Source organism: Cebus imitator, unplaced genomic scaffold (assembly GCF_001604975.1).
Source record: "Cebus imitator isolate Cc_AM_T3 unplaced genomic scaffold, Cebus_imitator-1.0 Scaffold256, whole genome shotgun sequence".
Taxonomy (NCBI): Eukaryota; Metazoa; Chordata; class Mammalia; order Primates; family Cebidae; genus Cebus; species Cebus imitator.
The window spans coordinates 1,229,624-1,238,223 of NW_016107571.1; the positions used below are offsets into that span (position 1 = coordinate 1,229,624).

An 8,600-nucleotide genomic window follows, 5' to 3' on the forward strand; every position below is an offset into this window, starting at 1 on the left:
GGGGAGGCCTGCTGTCTGACTGGCAGAGAGAGTCCCACCACTCCCTACCCTGTGCCCTGGAAGACCAGGCTGCCCAGCCTGTCTACCTGGTAGACCTTTTCCTTACCCACTTCTTTTCCCATTCCTGTTGTGCACCTTGATGCCTGCAGGGACTGCCCTAGCTGAGATAGTCTCTAGGTCCTCCCTTCTGCCAGCTGGTGTCCAGGGAAGTGGGTCTTCTAGTCTCCTCCCTGCCAGTCAGAATTTCCAGGGCCTTGCTTCTCCCAGTATAGCTTTTGACTCATTCCTGGGTTTCTTTTTCTTTTCTTTTCTTTTTTTTTTTGAGACAGAGTCTCACTCTGTTGCCCAGGCTCAAGTGCAGTGGTGCAATCTCAGCTCACTGCAAATTCTGCCTCCTAGGTTCAAGCGATTTTCCTGCCTCAGCCTCTCAAGTAGCTGGGATTACAGGCGCACGCCACCATGCCTGGCGGCTAATGTTTTGTATTTTTTGCAGAGTCAGGGCTTCACCACGTTGGCCGGGTTGTAGGTTAGGGTTTCTTAACCTCAGCAGTACGGTCATTTTGGGAGGCAGAATTCTTTGTTGTGGGGTGCTGTCCTGAGCATCGCAGGGTGCTTAGCATCCTACCCAGCCTCTACCCACCAGATGCCGTGGGTGCTTCCCAGTGGTCACAATTAGCAAAGGCTCCAGACAGAGCTACATGTCTCCTGAGGGGCAAAGTTAATTCCACTTGAAGACCAGTGGTGTGCTGGATGGAGACTAGCATTAAAATAATAATGATGATAGAAATCATAATTAACTCATATAGTTAAGGTAAGTCCTTTTTCATGGAACATTTATTTCAGTTAATATTTGCATATGTCTGCCTTGGTAGGTCTTTTTAAAAATTTTTATTTTGATTTAATATCAGGGTTTGAGAAATTTGCAAAAGGAATGAATCCAAAGATGTCTCATTACCCCAGATTCTAACGTTTCCACATCGGCTTTCTCCTCCCTCCCTGTGATTCCCCCAGCCCCTGCTCCCCACCTTTTTGTCTATCTCCCCACCCAGCAAGCTCCCTGGGAATGCAGCACCACTTATGAGAAAAACAGCATTTTTTTTTCCTCTGAAGTGGCATTTCTGACGTTTGGATTTAGGCTGCAAGTGACAGTGAGTTATAATCATCCTTGCCTGTGTTGTCCTTCCCATGTTAGGTTTGTTACGCCATGCATGTCTGCAGTTCATGACAGTCTAGGTCATACGTGCCTTCTGAAAACTTACCCAGTGAGTCCCTGAGCACCAAATGTTCTTTTGCGTTATTTTTCTTTATTAGGCTATTGTGACTTTATTGAGAATCTCACTCTTTTTAGAGAGAGTCTTTGTTGCCTAAGCCAGAGTGCAGTGGCGCGCTCATAGGTCAGGTCAACGTTGAACCCCTGGGCTCAAAGGCTCAAACAGTTCTCCCCCGCCCTTGCTCCTGGAACCCACGTGGCTGGCGGTGGGAGGGGATCCTTCTCCTTCCAGCCCCTGGCGCCCTCTTCAGAGCGCATTTCGCATTTCGGGGGCGCTGTAAGGCCCCTCCTCTCCCTCTCNAGACTGCTTCCTTGCCCAGTGCTCCTTCTCTCATTTCTGATGTGTAGCTTGATGCCTGCAGGGACTGCCCCAGCTGAGACAGTCTCGAGGTCCTCCCTTCTGCCAGCTGGTGTCCAGGGAGGTGGGTCCTGTGGCCTCTTTCCTGCCAGCCAGAATTTCGAGGGCCTTGCTTCTCCCACTGCAGCTTTTGACGAAGTGCTGGGTCGTAGAGTGGCATTTCTTAACCTCAGCCATACGGAGATTTGGAGGGCAGAATTCTTTGTTGTGGGGGTGCTGTCCTGAGCATTGCAGGGTGCTCAGTATCCTACCCAGCCTCTACCCACCAGATGCCGTGGGCACTTCCTCATGTTTACAATGAACAAAGTCTCCAGACAAAGCTACATGTCCCCTGAGGGGCAAAATCACCTTCACCTGAAGACTGGTGGTGTGCTGGGTGGATACTACCATTAAAAAAAAAAAAGAATAAAAAAATTATAATGTAACTCATGCAGTGAAGGTAAGTCCTTTTGGATGGAACATTTATTTAAGTCAATAAGTACTATTAATATTTATTAATAATGTGAGTTTAAGTATATGTATTTTTTTTTTACCTTTTATTTTGATCTAGTGTCAGAGTTTAAGAAATTTATAGAAAGAATAGCAATGACTCTGATTATACCCCAGATACTAACATTTCCACATGGGCTTTCTGCCCTGCAGAGTCTCCTCTGCCCCTCCTTCTCCTGCCCCAGCCTTTCTGTCTCTTTCTCTCCCCCAGCAAGCTCTCTATGAGCAGAACACCAATTATAAGAAAAATACCATTTTCTTTTCTCTGAGGTGGCATTCCTGACTTTTGGATTCAGGCTGGTAAGTGAGAGTGATATATAATCATCCTTGCCTGTGTTGTCCTTCCCATGTTAGGTCATGTCTGTAGTTTATGATAATCTGTGTCATCCATGACATTTTCAAAAGTTTAGAAAACATATCCAACCAAATCCTGAGGATCAAATGCCCTTTCATGTTATTTTTCTATATTACACCTTGATGACTTCGTTCAGAATCTTTATTTCTTAACATGTTTTGTTTGTCCTGTTTGTGTTTCTTCCACTTGGTGGTATCATCAATTAGCACACAGTGTAGAAAAAGTGTTTCCCCAATTTAAAAAATGATTCGTACTACATCTTCTTTCTTAGTTCTGATTTGTATTAACTTGTAATTTTGTTTTTTGTTTTTGTTTTTTGGTTTTGTTGTTGTACTAATGCTCCATTAATTAGCTAACTTTTTTTTTCGTATAAAATTTTTTTTTTTCCTTTTTTTTTTTAAGATGGGGTTTCACCATGATGGCCAGGCTGGTCTCGAACTCCTGACCTCAGGTGATCCACCCACCTCGGCCTCCCATAGTAATTAGCTAACTTTTAAGAGAATAGACTATGTCATATAACAAGCAAGTTGGTTAAAGTTTTCTTAAGGTAAAATATTGAAGATACTGCCTCCACTTTTCCATCTCCAATTTTGTTCCTGTTCTACTTTCTTAAAATTCTAGTTTGTTTCCCTTATTCTTGGGTATCACAGGCACGTTGGACTGGCAGAGACAGTCCCACCTACCCTGTGCCCTGGAAGACCAGGCTGCCCAGTTTTCTCAATTCAAATTTGGTAGCACCTTGCAAATGATGATTTTTATTTTCTTTTTTTCAGATTGAAGAACGGATTCTTTATATTTTGGATTCCCTAGGTTTATCCAAACAGTATTTAAGAGAACTTTAAAAAAATTTCCACGAAGTAGGATACATTTTATTTTGTCTGTATTCGTTTCTAATAGATTGGTTTTTAAAATTTTGACAATATTTTATGTAGATTTTCTGTTAATCTGCCTTGAGAATCTAAGAACATTGGCAGAAGAGACAAAAGGAATTATGAAATCCAGTCCAGAGGTCCCATTACAGGACCTTGGTCGAATGGGACCCAGTGCATTTTGATCGTCTGGCACAGTGTTGTTTTAAAAATTAGAACTAGTCCACATTTGGCAGTTCCGACAGTACATATAAACCCAGAAGACCTGGCCCTATTGGGACTGAGTCTCTGTGTGATGACAACCCACTACAACCCCTCCCTTCAGAAGACTTCCAGCTTCTCTCATCCCCGCCACTCCCAATCCCGATCCACAGACCCACTCCCTCTGCCGGTATGAGCCTCGTGGCCACTGTGGCCCCCGCTTTGGAGAGCCTGCTGGTCCATCCTTCCTGCTTCGGCAGAGCTGTTCTCCTCGTTCTGAAGGGCCTGCGCCCCGTCTTCCTGGCTCCTCAGGGTCCTTGCAACAGCAGGCACTGCTTTCCTCTGCTGCACTCAACCCCTCTCGCACTCCACTGCCTTTCAGTGTGCAAAAACGCAACGATGTGTCCCACATTTTCGAAGTCTCTCCCTTGAAGTTCCCACCTGATATGTAGCAAAGTACAGTGGGAGATGGGCAAAGCACAGTGTCCCTTGTTTTAGTCATAGTGCCTGAAATGTGGTAGGATCTCAACTGTTGTTTCAATAAAGAAATGAGCAAATACCTGAATACTAATGTAACAGTACCAGCTCTACACCTTTCAGCATTATTATTCTCATGAGTGTTAGCTTTCTTAAAAAATCATTTTATTTTCTGGCTGGGTGCGATGGCTCATGCCTGTAATCCCAGCACTTTGGGAGGCCAAGGCGGGTGGATCACCTGAGGTCAGGAGTTTGAGACCAGACTGACCAACATGGTGAAACTCCATCTCAAAAAAAAATTTTTTTTTTTCAATTGGATCTAGACATTTTATCTTTCACAGCTCAAGATGGATAAACTCAGAATCATAAACTCTTAATGCATAATGAGAAATATAACGATTCCTAGGGCCAGGCACTTGCGTCTGTGCTGGTGCTATTGCCTCACTGCAGGAAAATCTACATAGGAATTCACTTTGAGGCCAAAACTGCTTTCTAAACATGGATACCTACCAGTATCTGAGCTGGAAGTACTGCCCAGGTCTGGATGGGTAAGGAGTGTTTGCAGCAAGGACTGTGCCTTGCCAGCCTTAGTGACACAGTGTCCAAGTGCCCCAACTTGGCAGACACCTGCTGACCACCTGACTTCTGCAGCCTCATAGGGATGTGGTGGAGCCTCCCTGTGCTGCTCAACCCCAATCCACACATTTTCCATGTGGCTTGAAACTTTTTTTGGTATACTGCGTTCATCCTCTGCAGTCCTAACAATATTTTAGCTAATTTCCAAAAAATAATAATAATAATTTTTTGCAATGCAATAACATTGTCCTTTACATTGTAAAACGATTTCTCCTTAAAGGTCTGTCATCTGTTTTCATATATCCATTATTATTTGTAATATCCTTTAAACAAAGCAAAATCAACCCCAAGTCACTTCACTGCACAACTCTTGAAATAGTTTTCTTTCTACCTTGAAAGAAGAAAGTTGGCAGGTTGGACATTGTTCTTGTGGCGGTTGTACCATGGGTCACAGATCACAGCGTGACTTCAAAGGCCACTGGAGCCACCCTCTCATACTGAAAAACACACATGGGTCAGGAGCCAGGTCCAGGTCCAGAATGGTGGCTCTGGAGAGGGGAGGGTCCCCACCCTGCGTGTGGGCCTGTGGGGAGTCCTCAGGCTCCTCTCTGGCCACCATCCTCTGACCTCCCTCCTCAGCAGGACAGGGTTCTGCCCTCTCTGAGGACAGGTTCTATGGCAGGCCGGATCTCACGAACACAGGCTTTCATAACAACTGTTTCAGTACTGACTGAGTGGTTAAATATTAAAAGCTTAAAAAAAAAAGCCAGGCCTTTATACAAAGGCTGGAATGTAACAAACGGTCACCAAGAGTTTGCCTAGGTCTTTCCTGGGCCTTAAAGCATGACAAAATAATGAAGAAATTCTTGACACATTTAGGATTAAACAAGTTTTATTGTGGGTTTGAAGAAACTCCCCAGGCCTCCACAAACAAGTTTATTGGGGTTCTGAAGGAACTCCCCAAACCTTTGTGATTTAGCAGGAGACAAGAGAAGGGTAATCATCCCCGGCACCTGGACCCATTTAGACTAAGTAAATAGAAGGAGGCTCCAGAGGAAGGTCTTCAAGACTCAGACCTTAGTGATAGATTAAAAGAGGTTAATCACTTGTCTTTAGATGAATGCACGCTTACATGCAGACATATAGCTTAGAAGGTAGATAAGCTCTGGAAAACTTTGTAATTCTGAGTTGGTCTGGTGGTAATTTCCAGGCCTTCTCCCTGTAACCGGTTGCAGAAATAAAAACTCTTTCTCCCCAGCTCATCTGCATCTCGTTATTGGGCCGAGAGAAACAGCAGCTCGACCCTCAGTTTGGTGGGGGGAGTCCTTCAGCCTCCCTCAGCTTTCCTCTGTGGCCACTAAACTCACTGCTAGGCTGTGCAGTCTATGTGAGGCTCACCTAGCCGACTGGCTGGACATTTCTAGGGGGCACCTCAGATACCTCACCTCCTTGCTGGGTCTGATCCTTGGATTCAGATTCATAAATTGTGCCAAAATACGAAGTGGCTAATTTACACAGTACTTGGTCAGATGACCCAAGGACTCAGTACCCAAGGGCCCCTAAAAGCACACACAGACCACATTTCCTTTCCTCTGGCCCATTTCCTGGGGTGCTCTGACCTCGCTCCCGGAACCCTTTAGGCTGGCGGGCGGGAGGGGCTCTTACTGAACCCAGCCCCGGGCGCGCGCTCCCGGGCCTCCAGAAGGGCGCGTTTGGGGGCGGGGTCGCAGCAAGGCCCTTCCTCCCCTTTCTCCGGACTAAAAGTCTGACTCCGGCGCCGCTTGAGGCCTGTTTGCAGAATCCGCACAAGCCAGCACCATGCCCATGACACTGGGGTACTGGGACCTCCGCGGGGTGAGCGAGGGTCCGCTGGGCGGCGGGACGAGGGCGCGGCGGAGGGAAGTGCGGAGCAGCTGCGGGACCGGCTCTAGGGACAGTTCCTCCACAGGCCCTCCGCCCCTCAGAAGGGCCTGTGCATGACGCAGTGTGTGTGTTCGGGGGTGGGGGCGGGTAGAGGAGGCGACCGGTGCGTGCAGTGTAGACTGGGGGCTCCCCTGGTGCAGAGAGAGTCATCAAGTCAGGGACACTCCAGCTCTGACCCGAGCCGCGGGCCATGTCTCCCAGCTGGCCCACGCCATCCGCCTGCTCCTGGAATACACAGACTCAAGCTACGAGGAAAAGAAGTACACGATGGGGGACGGNGGGCTTGTCTGGGGTGCGATGCTGAGAGTGAGTCTGTGTTTTGTGGGTGGCAGGTGGGGAGACAGAAGAGGAGAAGATTTGGGAAGACATTTTGGAGAACCAGCTTATGGACAACCGCATGCAGCTGGCCAGACTCTGCTATGATCCAGATTTTGTGAGCCCCCTACCCCGTCACCCCTTTCCCTTCAGAGTTTTGATCAGGAGCCAAGACTGGTACTGCCATCTACACTGTTCCTGTTTTCCATTTGGACTCCTTCCTGCTACTCATCCTCCAAGCTATTTCCTATACTGCCACCAGAGTGACTCTCAAACTCCAAAGTTGTCTCAAAACCTCTAAATCAATTCCCAACCAATGCACTTATAGACTCCAGACTCCCCAGGGTATGGATTCACCCTCTAGACAGTAATGGTTACTTCTAGAATCCCCTCCATCTCTGACCCATGACTTGTGCTTTGGGCCATCTCTCCTAAGCGGTTTATATCGTCTGCTTGCTTTGGCATACACAAACTCAAACTGGGGGAAAACACGCGCAAAAGAAAGGAATGCAATGGCACCTACAGACTTTGGTGTCTTCTGAGTACTCTCTTGACACACACTGAGATCAGCGCATTTTCCCAACAGGCAGCTTAGGGACACAGCCAGAGGCTCTGTTTTCCCCTCCTTTCTTTCACTCAGCCTCTGAATATCTCCTCATCTTTTCAGAAACCACTCAATGTCCATTGTATTCTTCTGCCGCTCCACTAGGAGGAACTTTCTACTTCTTTCCCTGAGCTCCTAAAGTTCTTTGCATCCTAGATTCTGCTCATGTCTGGATCAGAGACTGCCAGGTGCTAGGGTGCTCTTGGGGCTGACCCAGAGGTTGTTGGGAGGTCAGTGGGGACAGATTCAGGGACAGTGTCACATTCCTTTCTGCCTTCCCATCACCTCAGAAAGCCTTGAGCCACCCCGTTAGAGTCTAATAAATGCTGATGTATTCAACTGAAGCCTGGCACTGACCCAGTTCCAGTTGTGGGGAAGATGGCTGCTTGCCTGTGGCTGCTTGGGGCAATGCACAGCCCTGGGGAGGCCGCATCTGTGCAGGGAGCTTGTGTCTGAGGGTGGTGACAGCTGTTTTCTGCCTCAGGAGAGACTAAAGCCAGAATACCTGGAGGGACTTCCTGAAATGCTGAAGCTCTACTCACAGTTTCTGGGGAAGCGGCCATGGTTTCTTGGGGACAAGGTACCTGGGACGTGTGATGGGAACACTACAGATTTGTCATGCTTCCTGTATTATGGAGGTTTCAGCCCACATATCCTTGACCTTATCCAGATCACCTTTGTGGATTTCATCGCTTATGATGGCCTTGAGAGAAACCAAATATTTGAGCCCACCTGCTTGGACGCCTTTCCAAATCTGAAGGACTTCATCTCCCGATTTGAGGTGATGCCCCATCTTCCTTTCTCTCTAATGCCCCTTATTTCTTTCCCTCCTTTGTGATGCTTTCCCAGTCCTGGAGCTATACAAAGAATAACTCGCATTTATGCCCGTGGCTGGTGGCTCATGCCTGTAATCCCAGCACTTTGGAGGCCAAGGTGGGTGGATCACCTGTGGTCAGGAGTTTGAGACTGGCCTGCCCAACATGGCAAAAACCTCATCTTTACTAAAAAAAAAAACACAAAATAGAAAAATTAGCCGGGCATGGTGGCGCACACCTGTAATCCCAACTATTTGGGAGGCTGAGGCAGAAGAATCACTTGAAGCCAAGATTGTGCCACTTCACTCCAGACTGAGCGACAGAGTGAGACCCCCTCTCAAGAAAAAA

The 8,600-nt window shown here is 47.3% G+C and overlaps 1 pseudogene across 1 annotated transcript; it reads left to right on the forward strand.

The window, feature by feature from the left end:
* The first annotated feature begins 6,306 nt into the window (after positions 1 to 6,306).
* On the forward strand, positions 6,307 to 8,290 carry LOC108283121 (annotated as a pseudogene). Its single transcript, XR_005195565.1, has 4 exons — positions 6,307 to 6,449; positions 6,720 to 6,951; positions 7,922 to 8,017; positions 8,108 to 8,290. The product of XR_005195565.1 is annotated as a glutathione S-transferase Mu 2-like (transcript).
* Positions 8,291 to 8,600: the final 310 nt, after the last annotated feature.